Source organism: Salvelinus fontinalis, chromosome 11, assembly GCF_029448725.1.
Source record: "Salvelinus fontinalis isolate EN_2023a chromosome 11, ASM2944872v1, whole genome shotgun sequence".
Classification (NCBI taxonomy): Eukaryota; Metazoa; Chordata; class Actinopteri; order Salmoniformes; family Salmonidae; genus Salvelinus; species Salvelinus fontinalis.
Genome location: NC_074675.1, coordinates 35,180,992 through 35,202,387, shown reverse-complemented (window position 1 = coordinate 35,202,387; position 21,396 = coordinate 35,180,992). Strand labels below are relative to the sequence as shown.

General features: G+C 40.7%; 1 protein-coding gene across 1 annotated transcript in view; it reads left to right on the top strand.

The window, feature by feature from the left end:
* LOC129865631 (5-hydroxytryptamine receptor 2C-like) overlaps window positions 1-21,396 on the top strand; it is a 263,848-nt gene that overhangs the window by 197,808 nt on the left and 44,644 nt on the right. The window contains exon 2 of the mRNA XM_055938557.1: window positions 12,343-12,464. The gene's annotated coding sequence lies outside the window, so the exon portion shown is untranslated. The remainder of the gene's footprint in view (window positions 1-12,342; window positions 12,465-21,396) is intronic.

The window sequence follows — 21,396 nt, the reverse complement described above, 5'->3', positions numbered from 1 at the left end:
TGAGTCATTAATGATATGCGGGATTTGTCTTGAACATCTCTTCTCTGTTCACCTGATATTTCAAGGAAACCACATATCTCTAGTAACTTGTCTTTAGTCAGGGTGTGCAATTCTCCTACTACCTCTTCCTGTAGTTATTCCAAGGCGGTTGTCATGTTGACAGAACAGGAGGAACTTTTACTGTGCAGGAGTTGACTCTGAATTAGATGGTCCTTACTGTCTCTGACGGTCGATCAATGGCCTCAGTTGACACGTACTTAACCACCAACTTCCAGCTCTCCTCGAACAGCAACACTTTCCTCACTGCAGCCTGCCTGAGTTGTTATGTGGGGATTTAGCTGGCTCGGAATTCAGCAAGCAGGATGTGGAAACTGGACATCTGAGCAGCAATCTCAGCGGAGCCTCCAAAAATGTTACACCCCTGAAAAAGGGGGGGAAAGAATCACAATTGTGATACGGAATGTTTACTCATGAGAACTTTTAGTGCAATGAGAAAAAGACCGCGAATTCTCCGTGAACTTGAGTGGAGACCAGAGCAATCGATCTCAGGCTCATAGATTAAGAGCATTTAGTAGATCACAGATTAACACTTTTACCCACGACAACATAAAGTAATCAACATAACGTTTACACATTCCTCTCACAATTCGTACCCTTTGTATGCTTGACGGATTTTAACACAATTATATAATTGTTATCAATCTATCAATTAATACTGAATGCATGATCTTCTTAACCTTAGATGTTTTAAGATCCTCACATACTATGAATTTACTAATACTGTTTCATGTATAACAGGCTATTAGTATTTCCTTTAACCTGTCACACAGACATATGACATGGCACTGATATACAGCAGACCAACCTAACTACATTGTGTTCATTCATTATGTATACATAGGACAGTACATGCCTTTTGAAGTGCCATTTGATTATGATGAAGAAAGAATGCAAGATGGAGGGCAAAGGAGAGAGATGGAAGGAGAAAGTGTTAGAGAGAATAAGAGAGGTGGGGTGTGAGACAGAAATAGGTAGAGAGATGGGGAAGTGAGGGAGGGAGGGGACAAGGGAGGAAGGGAGTGAGATGGAGTTTCGAGTCCTAAACAAGTCATAATGTGCTCTTCACCAAATGTAATACCATTTCATATTTTTACCAAGAGTAATAGATAGTATGTTACATTTACGCAAATCATGAATGCTTTTAAAAATAGCTATGTTTATTTCTTTCCAAATAAATGTTATATTTCCATGGAAATACATGGGTAGCCATGAGAAAGACCCCCCCAATAGTGATCATCTATCGAGGATGTTAATTCCCGCGCAATCGGGCGATGTAGGCTTGTACACAATCGCCCAACCACAATTGCCCAACCTTGTTTTAGGAACATCAGGCAGGATTTAGGCTACCTAATGCCTGGCCGGTTGTAGCTCAATCTTGGGTGCAATGATCACATTCCCGCACTGACTGACTGTGTGGAGGCTCATTGATTTAACGTTACGCTAGCCTACATGATACACTAGTAAAGTTATAAAATATATTCAGTTGAAGTTGGAAGTTTACATACAATTAGGTTGGAGTCATTAAAACTAGTTTTTCAACCACTCCACAAATGTATTGTTAACAAACTATAGTTTTGGCAAGTCGGTTAGGACATCTACTTTGTGCATGACACAATACATTTTTCCAACAATAGTTTACAGACAGATTATTTCACTTATAATTCACTGTATCACAATTCCAGAGGGTCAGAAGTTTACATACACTAAGTTGACTATGCCTTTAAACAGCTTGGAAAATTAAAGAAAATAATGTCATGGCTTTAGAAGATTCTGATAGGCTAATTGACATCATTTGAGTCAATTGGAGGTGTACCTGTGGATCTATTTGAAGGCCTACCTTCAAACTCAGTGCCTCTTTGCTTGACATCATGGGAAAATCAAAAGAAATCAACGAAGACTTTAGAAAAAAAATTGTAGACCTCAACATGTCTGGTTCATCCTTGGGAGCAATTTCGAAATGCCTGAAGGTACCACGTTCATCTGTACAAACAATAGTACGCAAGTATAAACACCATGGGACCACACAGCCATGCAAATCAATCCCAGAACAACAGCAAATGTCCTTGTGAAGATGCTGGAGAAAACAGGTACAAAAGTATCTATATCCACAGTAAAAAGAGACTTATATTGAAATAACCTGAACAGCTGCTCAGCAAGGAAGAAGCCACTGCTCCAAAACCACCATTAAAAAAGCCAGACGACGGTTTGAAACTGCACATGTGGATAAAGATTGTACTTTTTGGAGAAATGTCCTCTGGTCTGATGAAACAAAAATAGAATTGTTTGGTCATAATGACCATCGTTATGTTTGGAAGAAAAAGGGGGAGGCTTGCAAGCCGAAGAACAACATCTCAACCGTGAAACACGGGGGTGGCAGCATCATGTTGTGGGGGTGCTTTGTTGAAGGAGGGACTGGTACACTTCACAAAATAGATGGCATCATGAGGCAGGAAAATGATGTGGATATATTGAAGCAACATCTCAAGACATCAGTCAGGAAGTTAAAGCTTGGTCGCAAATCGGTCTTCCAAATGGACAATGACCCCAAGCATACCTCCAAAGATGTGGCAAAATGGCTTCAGGACAACAAATTCACGGTATGGAGTGGCCATCACAAAACCCTGACCTCAATCCTATAGAAAATGTGTGGGCACAACTGAAAAAGCATGTGCGAGCAAGGAGGCCTACAAACCTGATTCAGTTACACAGGCTCTGTCAGGAGGAATGGGCCAACATTCAACCAACTTATTGTGGGAAGCTTGTGGAAGGCTACCCAAAACATTTGACCCAAGTTAAACAATTTAAAGGCAATGCTACCAAATACTAATTGAGTGTATGTAAACTTCTGACCCACTGGGAATGTGATGAAAGAAATTAAAGCTGAAATAAATCATTCTCTCTACCTTTATTCTGACATTTCACATTATTTAAATAAAGTGGTCATCCTAACTGACCTAAGACAGGGAATTCATACTCTGATTAAATGTCAGAAATTGTGAAAAACTGAGTTTAACCTGGTATGGCTGCAGGGGGCGTATTGAGTAGCCAGATAAAATGTGCCCATTTCAAACGGCGTCGTACTCAATTCTTGCTCGTACAATATGCATATTATTATTACAATTGGATAGAAAACACTCTCTAGTTTCTAAAACCGTTTGAATTATTTCTCTGAGTGAAACAGAACTCCTTCTGCAGCACTTTTCCTGACCAGGAAGCGAAATGTCAGAAATCGATGCTCTGTTCAACTGCATGCCTATACATGGGTGTGATACGTAAGAATCTACATACACTTCCTACGCCTTCCCCTGGTTGTCAAGATGCGGTGAGAGAAGAAATGTTGTGTCTATCTTGGTCTGAGGTGGAATAAAAGGTCTTTGTTTGACGTGACCGTCCATTTCCTGTTTCTGGAGCGTGCGAAAGAGGACATGGCAATGGCTTCTGTTTAGCTGTCGTTATGAACGACGAACATCTCCGTCTTAGATTTTATTTGATTCATGTCACCATATCATCGTAACGTATGTTTTTTCAATATAGTTTAATCAGATTATTGAAATTTTTTCTGGAGTTTTGCCGTGTTCCGTTCTCTAACTTTGTTGACTTTGGAGTGATCCGATCTACTTGGCAAGTGCCCATGCTAAATGAAGAGAGATATTTGCCGTTCCAGATCAAAACAACGACTGTTCTGGACAAAGGACACCTTATGCAGCATTCTGATGGAAGATCACCAAAAGTAAGAAACATTTTATGATGCTATTTCTAATATCTGTCGTGCATGTTGACTGGTCGTGGGCGCCCAAGTGTTTCTGGCTATTGTGGCTATGCTAATATCACGCTACATTTTGTTTGCGCTGTAAAACATTTAATAAATCGGAAATATTGTCTAGAATCACAAGATGCCTGTCTTTCAATTGCTGTACACTATGTATTTTTCAGAAATGTTTTATGATGAGTAATTAGGTATTTGACGTTGGTGTCTGTAAATATTATGGCTGCTTTCGGTGCAATTTCTGATTTATACCTGAAATATGCAAATTTTTTGAAAAAAACATATGCTATACAATAAATATGTTATCAGACTGTCATCTGATGAGGTTGTTTCTTGGGTAGTGGCTATTTTTTGTGATAGCTACTGATGAGTGATAGCTACTGAATTTGTGATAGCTACTGATGAGGTCATAAACTGATGGAGTAAGAATAGTGGTGTCTTTTGCTAACGTGGTTAGCTAATAGATTTACATATTGTGTCCTCCCTGTAAAACATTTTAAAAATCGGACATGTTGGCTTGATTCACAAGATGTGCACCTTTCATCTGGTGTCTTGGACTTGTTAATGTGTGAAAGTTAAATGTTTAAAAAAAATATCTTTTGAATTTCGCGCCCTGCACTTGAGCTTAAAACACTTAAAATCACAAAAAATTAGAATACGATCTGCTATGACTACAAGGTCCAATAGGAATTCAGGGAACTCAGAGAGGAACGCTGTATATGGCCTAGGAGGACTGTAAACAGTAGCTATAAAAAGTGATTGAGTAGGCTGCATAAATTTCATGACTAGAAGCTCAAAAGACGAAAACGTCATTTTTCTTTTTGTAAATTGAAATTTGCTATCGTAAATGTTAGCAACACCACCGCCTTTGCGGGATGCACGGGGGATATGGTCACTAGTGTAACCAGGAGGAGAGGCCTCATTTAACACAGTAAATTCATCAGGCTTAACCTGTTTGGCGTGCAAGCCCGACGTCGGTACATTCATGACAACTGCCACTTCAAGTGCAGGGCGCGAAATTCAAAAGATATTTTTTTTAAATATTTAACTTTCACACATTAACAAGTCCAATACAGCATATGAAAGGTACAGATCTTGTGAATCCAGCCAACATGTCCGATTTTTAAAATGTTTTACAGGGAAGAGAAAATATGTAAATCTATTAGCTAACCATGTTAGCAAAAGACACTTTTATTACTCCATCAGTTTTTGACTCCATCAGTAGCTATCACAAATTCGGCCAAATAAAGGTATAAATAGCCACTAACCAAGAAACAACCTCATCAGATGACAGTCTGATAACATATTTATTGTATAGCATATGTTTTTTTTCGAAAAATGTGCATATTTCAGGTATAAATCATAGTTTACATTGCAGCTACAGTCAGAAATTGCACCGAAAGCAGACAGAAAAATTACAGACACCAACGCCAAATAACTAAATACTCATCATAAAACATTTCTGAAAAATACATAGTGTACAGCAATTGAAAGACAGGCATCTTGTGATTCCAGACAATATTTCCGATTTATCAAGTGTTTTACAGCGAAAACACAATATAGCGTTATATTAGCGTAGCCACAATAGCCAGAAACACTTGGGCGCCAACGACCAGTTCACATGCACGACAGATATTAGAAATAGCGTCATAAAATGTTTTTTACTTTTGGTGATTTTCCATCAGAATGTTGGCAAGGTGTCCTTTGTCCAGAACAGTCGTTGTTTGGATCTGGAATGGCAAATCTCCCTCTTGATTTAGCATGGGCACTTGCCAAGTGGCAAGGATCTCTCCAACGTCATCAAAGTCAGAGAACGGAACATGGCAAAACTCCCGAAAAAATTTCAATAATCTGATTAAACTATATTGAAAAAACATACTTTACGATGATATGGTGACATGTATCAAATAAAATCTAAACCGGAGATGTTTGTCGTCCATAACGACAGCTAAACAGAAGGCAAATCCATGTCCTCTTTCGCGCGCTCCAGAAACAGGAAATGGACGGTCACGTCATACAAAGAGCTTTAATTCCACCTCAGACCAAGATAGACACGAAATTTCTTCTCTCACCGCCTCTTGACAACCAGGGGAAGGTGTATGAAGTGTACGTAGACTCTTACGTTCATTGCCCATGTATAGGCATGAAGTTGAACAGAGCATCGATTTCTGACATTCCACTTCCTGTTCAGGAAATGTGCTGCAGAAGGAGTTCTGTTTCACTCAGAGAAATAATTCAAACGGTTTTAGAAACTAGAGAGTGTTTTCTATCCAATAGTAATAATAATATGCATATTGCATGAGCAAGAATTGAGTACGAGGCCGTTTGAAATGGGCACGATTTAACTGGCTACTGAATACTGCCCCTTGCAGCCATAAGTTAGTTAAATGTATTTGGCTAAGGTGTATGTAAACCTCCGATTTCAACTGTAGCTGTCGGCTATATTAGCCAAGACTTAACGTTCTTTGTGCAGCTTCAAATGTCGAACAAAGTTGGAAACTGTTGCGCCTCCATCTGTAATTTTCTTCCCGCATGTTTTGCAAGTTGCAATCCATTTTTTGTTGATACAGCGTCGTCTTTATATCCGAAAATAATAATTTTGGGTATCATCTTTCCAAGGGCTACTGCTGAATTCACCCGCCGACATTCCTCTGCACTGCCACGCACAACTTTTTCTCAGCTGGCACAATTTGATTGGCTGATGTCCTATTCAAACTGTAATCCGTTAAAGGAAGAGTTGATGCGAGTCTGACTCGAGTCCAAGTCATGTGACTTGAGTCCATACCTCTGGAAATAACACATATGGAATCATGTAGTAACCAAAAAATTGTTAACTTCTACCGCCTCAGAAACCCGGATCCGGGAGCACCCCCCACCACCCCCACCAGTAAACAAGCTGAATAGCATAGCTAGCATAGCGTCACAAGTAAATACTAGCATCTAAATATCATTCAATCACAAGTCCAAGACACCAGATGAAAGATCCACTTCTTGTGAATCCAGCAATCATTTCTGATTTGTAAAATATTTTACAGGGAAGACACAATATGTAAATCTATTAGCTAACCACGTTAGCAAAAGACACCATTTTTCTTTGTCCACCATTTTTTCTCTCCACCAGTAGCTATCACCAATTAGGCCAAATAAAGATATTGATAGCCACTAACCAAGAAAAAACCTCATCAGATGACAGTCTGATAACATATTTATTGTATAGCATAGGTTTTGTTAGAAAAATGTGCATATTTCAGGTAGAAATCATAGTTTACAATTGCACCCACCATCACAACTCGACTAGAATAAATAGAGAGCAACGTGTATTACCTAATTACTAATCATAAAACTTTTCTTAAAAATACACAGCATACATTAATTGAAAGACACAGATCCTGTGAATCCAGACAATATTTCAGATTTTCTAAGTGTCTTACAGCGAAAACACAATAAATCGTTATATTAGCATACCACATGTGCAAACATTACCCCAGCATTGATTCAAGGCAAAAAGAGCAATAGCATTATCACCACCAAAATGTATTGATTTTTTCACTAACCTTCTCAGAATTCTTCCAATGACACTCCTGTAACATCATATTACAACATACATATAGAGTTTGTTCGAAAATGTGCATATTTAGCCACAAAAAAACGTGGTTATACAATGAGAATAGTAGCAAAACTGGCCAGAAAATGTCGGGCGCCATCTTGGACAGTGATCTAGTCTAATGAATAAATAATCATAAACTTGACAAAAAAATACAGGGTGGACAGCAATTGAAAGACAAATTAGTTCTTAATGCAATCGCTGAATTACATTTTTTAAATTATCCTTACTGTGCAATACAGGGTGCGCCAAAGCGAAGCTACCCCAAAGAAAATGGCGGAATATGCGTTTAACATTTTTCAACAGAACAACGATTTATCATCATAAATAGTTCTTACTATTAGCTGAACTTCCATCAGAATCTTGGGCAATGTATCCTTTCTCCGGTCTAATCGTCTTTTGGTCGAAAGATGTCCTCTTGTTCTGTCGAAATTGCCACTAACGTTCGGCATGTACTGGATAAGTGCCCAGCTCTTGGGAGTGCGTCACAAAGAAATGCCAGAAAATCGCACTAAACGGATATAAATTGCTATAAAACGGTTTAAATTAACTACCTTATGATGTTTTTAACACCTATAACGAGTAAAAACATGACCGGAGATATATTACTGGCTAAACCAAAGCTTGGAAGGAGGCCAGTCCGACGTCCATTGTGCGTCAGGCGCAGGGAGGAAAAGAAATGTACTTCCGCCCTTTAGTCTTTTATACAGGCCCAGATTGCGCAATCGACTCCATTCAAAGTGTCACCACTTACTGACATCTAGAGGAAGGCGTAGGCAGTGTTTGTATCCCCATAGCATTCACAGGGACATTAAAACTGACCTGGGAACAGGGGCCAAGATTTCTGAAATCTCACTCCCTGTCAGGAAAAGTGCTGTAGAATGAGTTCTGTTTCACTCAGAGACATAATTCCAACGGTTATAGAAACTAGAGAGTGTTTTCTATCCAATAATAATAATAATATGCATATTGTACGAGCAAGAATTGAGTACTAGGCAGTTTAATTTGGAGACCAATTTTCGCTAAGTCGAAACAGCACCCCCTATACTCTCAAGAGGTTTAAACAAATAAAAATATATTATATATTTGAGATTCTTCAAAGTAGCCACCCTTTGCCTTGTTGACAGCTTTGCACACTCCTGTGCACTCTTTGCACACTCATGAAGAACTCACCTTGAATGCATTTCAATTAGCAGGTGTGCCTTGTTTAAAGGTCATTTGTGGAATTTATTTTGTTCCTAATGCGTTTTAGCCAATCAGTTGTGTTGTGACAATGTAGGGGTGGTATACAGAAGATAGCCCTATTTGGTAAAAGACCAAGTCCATATTATGGCAATAACAGCTCAAATATGCAAAGAGAAACGACAGCATCATTACTTTAAGACATGAAGGTCAGTGAATCCTGAAAATGTCAAGAACTTTGAAAGTTTCTTCAAGCGCAGTCGCGAAAACCATCAAGCGCTATGATGAAACTGGCTCTGATGAGGACCACCACAGGAAAGGAAGACCCAGAGTTACCTCTGCTGCAGAGGATAAGTTCATTAGAGTTACCAGCGTCGGAATTTGCAGCCCAAATAAATATTGACTGACCTTCATGTCTTAAAGTAATGATGCTGTCATTGCTCTTTGCTTATTTGAGCTGCCATAATATGGACTTAGTCTTTTACCAAATAGGGCTATCTTCTGTATACTAGCCCTACCTTGTCACAACACAACTGATTAGCTAAAACACATTAAGAAGGAAAGAAATTCAAAAAATGTACTTTTAACAAGGCACACCTGTTCATTGAAATGCATTCCAGGTGAGTACCTCATGAAACTGGTTGCGCGAATGCCAAGTGTGTGCAAAGATGTCAAGGCAAATATATTTTGATTTGTTCAACACTTTTTTTGGTTACTACATGATTCCATATGTGTTATTTCATAGTTTTGATGTCTTCACTATTATTCTAAAATGTAGAAAATAGTAAAAATAAAGAAAAACCCTTGAATGAGTAGGTGTGTCCAAACATACAATGTACTGAACAAAAATATAAACGCAACATGTAAAGTGTTGGTCCCACGTTTCATGAGCTGAAATAAAAGATAACCCTTTTTGGTTCCAGGTACAACGCTTTTGGGTTCCACTTAAAGCCCTTTCCACAGAGTTCCAAATGGAACCAAAATGGTTCTACCTGGAACCAAAAAGGGTTATCCTATGGGGACAGCCAAAGAACCATTTTGGAACCCTTTTTTATTAGAGTGTAGAGTCATGTCGGCTACACCTGTTCCTCTCTAATGGAATTTCTGACACACACTACAGATGGGATTGTACACACACACAGAGACACACAGCAGAATAGAGGCAGTTTAAATGAAAACCCACGCTATTCAGTCTGCCATAACTCATTGTGAGTGAAAATCCATAGCATAGGGCTGTGTCCCAAATGGCGCCCTGTTCACTATTAAGTGCACTTCTTTTGACCATGGCTCATAGGGAGTTTGTCAATAGTAATGCACTATATAGGGAATGGGATACCATTTGGAACGTATGCCTTTAAAAGTGGGGATGACCCCTCACCCAGTCCCATCTCCCTTCCCCTCACATCTCTGTTCCCCGCCCCCTCTCTCTCATCTCCCCCTCTCCTCACCCTGTCTCGTCTCTGACCCTAACAGAAGTTAATTGAGGGAGGCAGCCCACTTCCTCCCTCGAAGATTCTGTCCAGACCGATGCCCTTGGACCTCACTTTACCTTTCTATCTGAGTCAATCTGTTCTCCAGATCTTACACCCACACACACACACACACCTCCCTGTAATCAGTTTCTATTCAGATCTCACCTCACGGTCGCCACATCGCCACGACAAAGACAAAGGGAATGTGTAGGTGTCAAACCAAATACAAAGTTTAAAAGTTAAGGGACAAACTTTTGAAAATGAGAACTGAGAGGTCAGATACAGACTTTGGACTTGGGGCCAGAACTGTTACACTCTTTTAGATAAAGGCAATTAGGAGAAAGCTATAGGAAACTTTGAGGTGAGGTGGTATGCAGAGAGTGAGGAGAATGTGTGTGAAGCAAAGTTAGATTAACAGTATGAGAAGCATAAGCAGTACAATTATGTAAATTGAAATAAAGTTAAGCTAAAAGAAGACTATCTTCTTATCTTGCAGACAATGCAAATATGCATCTCTGCTCATAACCCAAAAAGCTAAGTGAAGTGAAAGAAGTGAAGTCCCTCAGCTGCCAACAGGTGGGTAGGTAGGATGTCTGTTGTAAATGTCATTATTTTCCTCTTTCTTTTTTCTTTTTGACTTTTTCTCTTCATCTTTTTTGTTTCACGTCATGAGTCATTGGCAAAGGGAGACCGACCTTTCGCAGACACACACACACACACACACACACACAACCACACACACACACACAGAAACCGAGAAACTAATTTATTACTCTCCATTTCAGTTGTTTTCAGGACCACCATGTAATTCCAGTGAAATAAGAAGTGTGTGTGTGTGTTGGGTTTACGAGACTATACCATCTCCCTGAGGTCACCAACGTTAATGGTCTCTCCATCACATCACTCTCCTTCTCTTTTACTCTCTCTCTCCATTATCTGGTAGTGGTGGGAGTCGTTTACTATTATCTATCTAATAGGTCTTATTCTGTCCCATTTTCTCTCTCTCTCTCTGTCTCTCTCTCTCTCTCTCTCCGTGTCTCTTTCCATCTCACACCAACCAGCTCTCAAAGTCTTACATCAGAATTAGACGCTGATCCATGTTTCTCAAACGTAAAATTTCTAAGTTGTTACAAATGTCAAATTTCAAGTGTTTAAGGTTAAGTTTAGGCATTAACTCAGAAGTTTTAAGCTTAGGGTTAGGTTCATGCATTAACTTCAAATTCTTAAGGTTAGGACTTAACTCAGAATGTTTAAGGTAAGGGTTAATGTTTAGAATAGGCTTAAAACCAAAATATAATTAAATCTTGCAACCCTTGGAATCCGAGGCAGATGCTAACTACACCCTAGCTAAACCGAAACCTTAACAGCGCTCACTGTTGCCCCTAGTGGACGCTTTCCATGTCATCTCCCGACGTCCTCAGACAGTGATGGACGTCGAAAACTGACTTGTGTCACGGATGACCTGGCTGCTCACCCACCCCACCACTACATACTCCCTCTCTCTCCCTGTCGCTCTCTCTCACCCCCTATCCCTCTCTCTCTTCTTCTCTCTCTCCATATCTTTAATTCCTGTAATGTTGAGCCATCTGGTGCTAGCTATTACATTAAGCCCAGTGTGTAGATGTGAGCATTATGACGAGTTTCATCCATAGTATTAGCATACCATTGTGTGTGTGTGTGTGTGTATGTCTGTGTCTGTGTGCATGCGGGTGGGTGTGTGGACCTAGTGACTGACACTGGTATCAGCTATCAACACCAATATATTTTGAGTCTGATTAATGAGGAGATGTGTGTGAGGCATTATGACAAGGTTCCATCCATAGTATTAACATACTGTAGAGTTGGCGGTTTATGATGCAGTGATGGTAGTGCTGTATGCTGATATTATAATGCTTGATCTGTATGTGTCCTGGCTATGTTAAGGCTTTATGCTGATATGATAATGCTTTGACCTGATATTATAAACAGAAAGACGCGTCACATCAGTGTCATTAAGGTTTAGGGTCAGATTTTTCTGTTGATGTCTGTCTCCCTGGACTCCCTCCCTCTCTTTTTTTGTATCCCCTTTTCTCTTTGTCCATTTACCTCATGCTTTCTCACTTTCTCTGTCTCTCACTTTCTCTCTGTCTGCCACTCATTGGTCTCTCTCTCTCTCTTATATATTTCTCTTTGTCCATTTATCTCTATATAATGCTTTGTCTGTCTTGTTTTATCTCTGTTTCGTTCTCCCCCCTCTCTCCCTCCCTCCCTCTATGCAGATGGATGTTGATCTCTCTCATCGGAGGTGAGTAGCGGCGGTTAATGAACGAGGGACACGGAAGAGGAGAGAGATAATGGAGGAGGAAGGGTCGTCGCTATCTGCAACAGAACAAGACCGGAGGTCAGTGCATCATCGATCCGGATGTGGTGGAAACCATGTAAGTGTGTGTGTGTGTGTGCGTGCACATGCAGGTGTGTGAGTGTACGTGCGTGCTAGTGATACAGATGTGGAAACAACGTAAGTAGGACCTGCCACTTAATATAACCTTGACCATTAGGGAGATATAATATATTTCTAACCCTGTATCAATGGTTAGATGAGGAAATGTCTTGAAAAAGGATGTTGCCTTAATGGCCACATGTACTATTAAATCTCCACCCTGTACAGTCAGAAGAGGACTGGCCACCCCTCGGAGCCCCTCTGAGTTTTTCCTAGCCTCTGTGCTTCTGCATCTGCATTGCTTGCTCTTCAGGGTTTTAGTCTGGTTATCTGTAAAGCAAATTGTGACAACTGCTGATGTAAAAGGGGCTTTATAAAATACATTTGGTTGATTGATTGATTGATTGATTGATTGATTTGAGGGGGGCAACTTGTGTCTATTCAGTGTAGCTGAGGCCCATCTCTAGATACTCACTTGATATGTATATCAAATAAAACATGTGTTTGTCACATACGCCGGCTAGAACAGGTGTAGACCTTACCGTGAAATGCTTACTTACAAGCCCTTAACCAACTGCCAAGCAGTTGCCGTACCAGGCGGTGATGCAACCGGTCAGGATGCTCTTGATGGTGCAGCTGTAGAATGTTTTGAGGATCTGAGGGGGAAAAGGTGTTGTCGTGCCCTCTTTACGACTGTCTTGGTGTGTTTGGACCATGATATTTTATTGGTGATGTGGACACCAGAGAACTTGAAACTCTCGACCCGCTCCAGTTCGGCCTGTCAATGTTAATGGGGGCTTGTTCGGCCCGCCTTTTCCTGTAGTCCACCATCATCTCCTTTGTCTTGCTCATATCGAGGGAGAGGTGGTTGTCCTGGCACCACACTGCCAGGGCTCTGACCTCCTCCCTATAGCCTGTCGCATCGTTGTCACTGTTGTGTCGTCGGCAAACTTAATGATGGTGTTGGAGTCATGCTTGGAGAGAGACAGGGGGCTGCGTTAAACACTGGATAATTGATATCCAGTGATCAATGAGGTAAAAACAGATACTATAACAGGTGTATTGGGGTTGTGCTGCAGAGCATCATGGGAGTGTTGAGATGAGCATGTTCATATAAATGGTTGAATTGAATTCCTGTCTCCCGTCTCATCAATATTGAATTGTTATAAAGACGCGGTTATTAAATCCATGAAACATAACAAAATGTTGGTAATGAGTAAGTCTGAACATACAGAAACTATTCTGTCTGGAAGAACTGTTATTTCTCGTGGTACAGGCTAATGTTTTCCGTGGTACAGGCTAACATTCTTTCTTAGCTAGCACTACTATGCAAGTGCAAATGCAAGTGCAAGTGCATAGTAGTGCTAGCTAATAAAGAAAGTTAGCATCGTTGTGGACTGCAGAAAATTATTTGAGAGTCGGAGCAGAAAAACAACGTGATTAAAAAGTGCTAAATGAGCGAACTTGAGAATGTAACGTCAGTGAGTGAAGTAAATGAAGGTCACGTGAACGAGAAAAATATTGCTGTTGCTGAAGGGAACGATGCATTGGTAAAGGGAAATATTGAAGTGATTGACAAGCAGGTGCCTATTGAGAAGTGAGAAATGGCTGGAATTGTTGGAAACATTGGACAGTTTGATGAAAGTGTTGAGCAGTGGAGCTCATATACAGAACGGTTTGAATATTTTGTTCTTGCAAATGACATTGATAAGGACAAAATTCCACCTACATTTTTTTGTGTAATGGGGCCAAATACATTAAATTTACAATGCAACCTGCCAGTCAAGCCAGGTAATAAGACATGTACGGATATTGTGGAAATACTGAAAAGGCACTTTTCACCAAAACCACTAGTTATTGCTGAAAGGTTTAGGTTCCACAGAACATATCAGGAAGAGGGAGAATCGTTGACAATGTTTCCTGCTGCATTAAAGAAATCAGAGCACTGTTGGTGTTATGTAGAACATCATTAAACTATGAGAGACAGACTAGTATGTGGGCTACGGAGTGAAGCTACACAAAAGAGACTATTGACTGAAAGTAATCTGACCTTGGCAAAGGCCATTGAAGTCATTGTGTCCATGGAACTTGCTGCTAAAGAGGCTCAGCAGTTGGCTTCATCGGGACGAGCTGCAACTGAAAATCAGATACAAAGAAATCAAGGCACATGCTTGATACACATGCTGGTGTAAGGATATGGATTGCCGAGCCTGAGCTAAAAAGGGCCACGTCTAGCAAGCCTGTAGAAACAAAAAGAGCTCAGAAATAACATCAAAGACTGAAAGGGGCAGCTGTATCTCGTGTCAGACCCAGTCTACAAAAATACACTGAAATACCTTCCACGTCAGTCAGTGCACATTTTGTTAAAGACTTACACAGGTGTATCTGTTGCCAGGAGAGGCATCACTGAGGTCAAAGTTCAATTAAAACTTCTTGTCAATACGGGGGCGCTGTTTTCACTTTGGAAAAAATCGTGCCCAAATGAAACGGCCTCGTACTCTGTTCTAGATCATACAATATGCATATTATTATTACTGTTGGATAGAAAACACTCTGAAGTTTCTAAAACTGTTTGAATTATATCTGTGAGTAAAACAGAACTCATTTGGCAGCAAACTTCCATATAGGAAGTGACAAATCTGAAAACAAGGCTCTGTTTCAGAGCCTGCCTATTCAACTGGCTTTTATTTATCGATATGTATGCACTTCATATGCCATCCACTCGATGTCAGCAGGCAGTGGAAGGTGGAATGGGGTGTCTAGCTTGATCTGTGGCCGAAAAAGAGCTTTTGGAGTGACAGGTCCGGTATTTTCTTTGTCTTCGACGGCGCGCGAGGGACCTCGACATTGTCTTCTGAAAAGCGTTCGGTTTACACGGCGAATATCTCCGGCTCTGATTTTATTTGATACATATGATAATAACATCATAAAGTAGTTTTTTTCAACCGAGTTTTATCAGTTTATTCAACGTTTATTGGGACTTTTGGAGTTTTCCGTTCTTTGCGCCAAGAGAGGATGGGAATGTTAGCAACCTTGGCTAGCATTGTGGCGCGAATTCGACAGAAAAAATGGACATTCTAAAACCAAACAACGATTTATTCTGGAAATAGGACTCCTTGTACAACATTCTGATGGAAGCTCAGCAAAAGTAAGACAACATTTATGATTTTATTTCGTATTTCTGTGTAATATGTTGATGCCTAATCTCCGCCGTGTTGGTGTGCGCTGTCTCACAATAACCCAAGCTGTATGTTGTGGTAAAGTTATTTTTTTAAATCTAACACAGCGGTTGCATTAAAGGCAATGTTCCTGCTTTAGCAGAGACTAAATTAATGGTAAACACTGCATATTATGTTGGCTCAGTCGGAAACAACCATTACATTTCTATTCCGGAATCTGTAATGCTTTAGCTTTACAGTGTAACGATATTCGTCTTCGGATGAAGAGTAGTCATCGGACCGAAGCGCAGCGTGGTAAGTGTTCATGTTATTTTTATTTAGAACAGAAACACTAAACAAAATAACAAAGAGAGTGGAACGAAAACAAAACAGTCCTGTAAGGTGCAGCAACACAAAACAGAAAACAACTACCAACAAAACACAGATGGGAAAAGGCTACTTAAGTATGGTTCTCAATCGGAGACAACGATAGACAGCTGCCTCTGATTAAGAACCACCGGCCAAACACACAGAAATAGCAAACATAGAACACAAAACATAGAATGCCCACCCCAACTCACGCCCTGAAAAACCAAAATAGAGACATTAAAAGGATCTCTAAGTTCAGGGCATGACATACAGATTGAATAGAGCCCTTAGTCTAGATAAACTAGAGAAATGATCCAGTTCCTAAATAAGACCCTTCAACGTTTAAGATTGAGTACTCAAGATAGAACTTGAATTACTGGCTTACATTGATACTTTAATCCATAAATGTTTTGTTCCTTAATGTTATCATTAGATTTTTATATGTAACAGTTCAATGCCCATAATAAGTCAGTATGGTGACAGAAGGTAACCTTGTTTTACTCTCTCAGAGAAGAAACCATAATGTATTATTGTACATAAATGATTGTTGTACATGACTTTTACTCATTTTATGAAAGATTCTCCAAATTAAAAAAAAAATTAAAAAAAATTTAATTGGCACATATAAACAGATTCTAGAAGGCTTTCACCAAAAATCTTCTATAATGATTAAACCTGGTTTCCCTGCATTCTTGTAGTTTTCAATTATTTCTAGTAGTTGGCTGATCTTGTATCCAATATATCTTCATTTTAAGAATCGCTTCTAATCAAGATGAATACAGGACAAAACCAGGTAAGTAGCCATAAGCATTATTAATCCTTTCGCCTCAGTTGTACTATATATAATTATTTATTTTTTATCTGCATACATTAATTAATTCCCACAATTGACAAATAATATGGGCAATAGTGTAGGCACTTCCTACGAAGGATTGTCTCCTTTAACAAGGACCGTCAGTAGAAAATCAACATTGTGGCAAGCAGATATTATTTCTTTTATATTACAGCTTGTGATTCCATCCTATATGGTCCCTAACATCATTACCCCATAGCAACGACTGTGGGATGCATACACTCACTCACTCACTCACACACCCATACACACACACATCTACACCTCTCCCCATCCAACCACCTACACCACCCCCCCCCCCTGCACACACATCCACAAGCATCTGACTACAATCTCAATTGTTCATCAGTTGTTCCATCACCGAGACCAGCTCAAGAGTAGATTAGCTGTGTGAATGCGTATACCATTATAGCTGTTCAAGAGGAGTGCCAAATTGAGCAGGGATGGGAATATTTGATTACCCAAAATATATTCCTGGTTGATGGAGCTCAGGTACCCCCCTTCCCCCCACAGCCCCTCTCTGATTGTCTGAGTGCGACCCTCCCCCCATGGGTTACTGCAGCCAGTGTTGCCAGCTGTGCCACTACCTGGGTGGTGATACTCCACCGGAATTCCCACCAGCTAGGTACGAGGTCGTCAAGGTTCTCTAAGCAGCTGTGAGAATTTCTTTGTATATTATGCTCACCCATACGGGGGCTTTGGCTTAGTTATAGCAAACCTGCCATGCAGGCTCAGATTCGTGAGGGGGTGGTGCTGCTTTAGTGGGTCACTGACTGCGTTCATCTTTCTGTCTTGGCTACGTAGGCTACTTGCAGGAGGCCTATTTACTATATTATTTTATTATTTATTTTAAATATTTGTTAAAAAAAAGGAAAGGGGACACTAACTCCCTTAATTTAATCTAATTTAAACACATACACATGGGCACTCCCATTTTACAACACCCGCACACTCCCCCGCACACTCCCCCACATACACATAATTTGTTATGTCTTCTGTTTGTAGTGTTTTTATTTCCACCTTGATTACAGCATAGTTTCGGACTATCGAACATTTTTGTTCTTTCTACTTGAACACCTTCCTAATATTGAATTGCACCCTCTTTTGCCCTCAGAACAGCCTCAATTCGCCGAGGCATGGACTCTACAAGGTGTCGAAAGTGTTCGACATGGATGCTGACCCATGTTGACACATACTTACCACCGGTGTCAAGTTGGCCGGATGTCCTTTAGGTGGTGGACCATTCTTGCTTGAAGAACCCAGCAGCGTTGCAGTTCTTGACAAACCAGTGCATCTGGCACCTACTACCATACCCCATTAAAAGGCACTTAAAGCTTTTTTCTTGCCAATTCACCCTCTGATTGGCATACACACAATCCATGTCTCGAATGGCCAAAGGTTGAAAAAATAATTATTTAACATGTCTCATCCCTTTCATCTACATTGATTGCAGTCGATTTAACGGCTGACATCAATAAGGGATCATAGCTTTCACCTGGATTCACCTGGTCTATTTCATGGAAAGCAGCTGTTCCTAATGTTTTGTGCACTCAGTGTGATATATATATATATATATACAGTGGGAAGAACAAGTATTTGATACACTGCCGATTTTGCAGGTTTTCCTACTTACAAAGCATGTAGAGGTCTGTAATTTTTATCATAGGTACACTTCAACTGATCTAAAACAAAAATCCAGAAAATCACATTGTATTATTTTTAAGTAATTAATTTGCATTTTATTGCATGACATAAGTATTTGATACATCAGAAAAGCAGAACTTAATATTTGGTACAGAAACCTTTGTTTGCAATTACAGAGATCATACGCATCCTGTAGTTCTTGACCAGGTTTGCACACACTGCAGCAGGGATTTTGTCCCACTCCTCCATACAGACCTTCTCCAGATCCTTCAGGTTTCGAGGCTGTCGCTGGGCAATACAGACTTTCAGCTACCTCCAAAGATGTTCTATTGGGTTCAGGTCTGGAGACTGGCTAGGCAACTCCAGGACCTTGAGATGCTTCTTACGGAGCCACTCCTTAGTTGACCTGGCTGTGTGTTTCGGGTCGTTGTCATGCTGGAAGACCCAGCCACGACCCAACTTCAATGCTCTTACTGAGGGAAGGAGGTTGTTGGCCAAGATCTCGCGATACATGGCCCCATCCATCCTCCCCTCAATACGGTGCAGTCGTCCTGTCCCCTTTGCAGAAAAGCATCCCCAAAGAATGATGTTTCCACCTCCATGCTTCACGGTTGGGATGGTGTTCTTGGAGTTGTACTCATCCTTCTTCCTCCAAACACAGCGAGTGGAGTTTGGACCAAAAAGCTCTATTTTTGTCTCATCAGACCACATGACCTTCTCCCATTCCTCCTCTGGATCATCCAGATGGTCATTGGCAAACTTCAGACAGGCCTGGACATGCGCTGGCTTGAGCAGGGGGACCTTGCGTGCGCTGCAAAATGAGAAAAGAAAATCCAGAAAATCACATTGTAGGATTTTTAATGAAATAATTTGCAAATTATGGTGGAAAATAAGTATTTGGTCACCTACAAACAAGCAAGATTTCTGGCTCTCACAGACCTCACAGACCTGTAACTTCTTCTTTAAGAGGCTCCTCTGTCCTCCACTCGTTACCTGTATTAATGGCACCTGTTTGAACTTGTTATCAGTATAAAAGACACCTGTCCACAACCTCAAACAGTCACACTCCAAACTCCACTATGGCCAAGACCAAAGAGCTGTCAAAGGACACCAGAAACAAAATTGTAGATCTCACCCCGTGGGGTCAAAATTATCACAAGAGCGGTGAGCAAAAATCCCAGAACCACACGGGGGGACCTAGTGAATGACCTGCAGAGAGCTGGGACCAAAGTAACAAAGCCTACCATCAGTAACACACTACGCCGCCAGGGACTCAAATCCTGCAGTGCCAGATGTGTCCCCCTGCTTAAGCCAGTACATGTCCAGGCCCCTCTGAAGTTTGCTAGAGAGCATTTGGATGATCCAGACGAAGTTTGGGAGAATGTCATATGGTCAGCTGAAACCAAAATAGAACTTTTTGGTAAAAACTCAACTCGTCGTGTTTCGAGGACAAAGAATGCTGAGTTGCATCCAAAGAACACCATACCTACTGTGAAGCATGGGGGTGGAAACATCATGCTTTGGGGCTGTTTTTCTGCAAAGGGACCAGGACGATTGATCCATGTAAAGGAAAGAATGAATGGGGCCATGTATCGTGAGATTTTAAGTGAAAACCTCCGTCCATCAGCAAGGGCATTGAAGATGAAACGTGGCTGGGTCTTTCAGCATGACAATGATCCCAAACACACCGCCCGGGCAACGAAGGAGTGGCTTTGTAAGAAGCATTTCAAGGTCCTGGAGTGGCCTAGCCAGTCTCCAGATCTCAACCCCATAGAAAATCTTTGGAGGGAGTTGAAGGTCCGTGTGGCCCAGCAACAGCCCCAAAACATCACTGCTCTAGAGGAGATCTGCATGGAGGAATGGACCAAAATACCAGCAACAGTGTGTGAAAACCTTGTGAAGACTTACAGAAAACATTTGACCTCTGTCATTGCCAACAAAGGGTATATAACAAAGTATTGAGATAAACTTTTGTTATTGACCAACTACTTATTTTCCACCATAATTTGCAAATAAATTCATTAAAAAATCCTACAATGTGATTTTCTGGATTTTTTTTCTCATTTTGTCTGTCATAGTTGAAGTGTACCTATGATGAAACTTACAGGCCTCTCTCATCTTTTTAAGTGGGAGAACTTGCACAATTGGTGGCTGACTAATTACTTTTTGCCCCACTGTAACTAGGCAAGTCAGTGAAGAACAAATTGTTATTTACAATGACGGCCTGCCAAAAAGCAAAAGGCCTCTTGTGGGGACAGGGGGCTGGGATTAAAAATACAAATAAATGTAATTAAAATACAGGACCAAACACACATCACAACAAGAGAGAAAACACAACACAACACTACACAAAGAGAGACCTAAGACATCAACATAGCATGGCAGCAACACATGACAACATAGCATGGTAGCAACACAACATGCAGCAGCACAACATGGTAGCAACACAAAACATGGTACAAACATTATTGGGCACAGACAACAGCACAAAGGGTAAGAAGGTAGAGACAACAATATATCATGCAAAGCAGCCACAACTGTTAATAAGTGTCCACGATTGAGTCTTTGAATGAAGAGATTGAGATAAAGCTGTCCAGTTTGAGTGTTTGTTGCAGCTCGTTCCACTCACTAGCTACAGCGAACTGAAAAGACGAGTGACCCAAGGATGTGTGTGCTTTTGGGACCTTTAACAGAATGTGACTGGCAGAACGGGTTGTTGTATGTGAAGGATGACAGCTGCAGTAGATATCTCAGATAGGGGGGAGTGAGGCCTAATAGGGTTTTATAAATAAGCATCAACCAGTGGGTCTTCCGACGGGTATACAAAGATAACCAGTTTACAGAGGAGTATACAGTAGAGTGCAGTGAT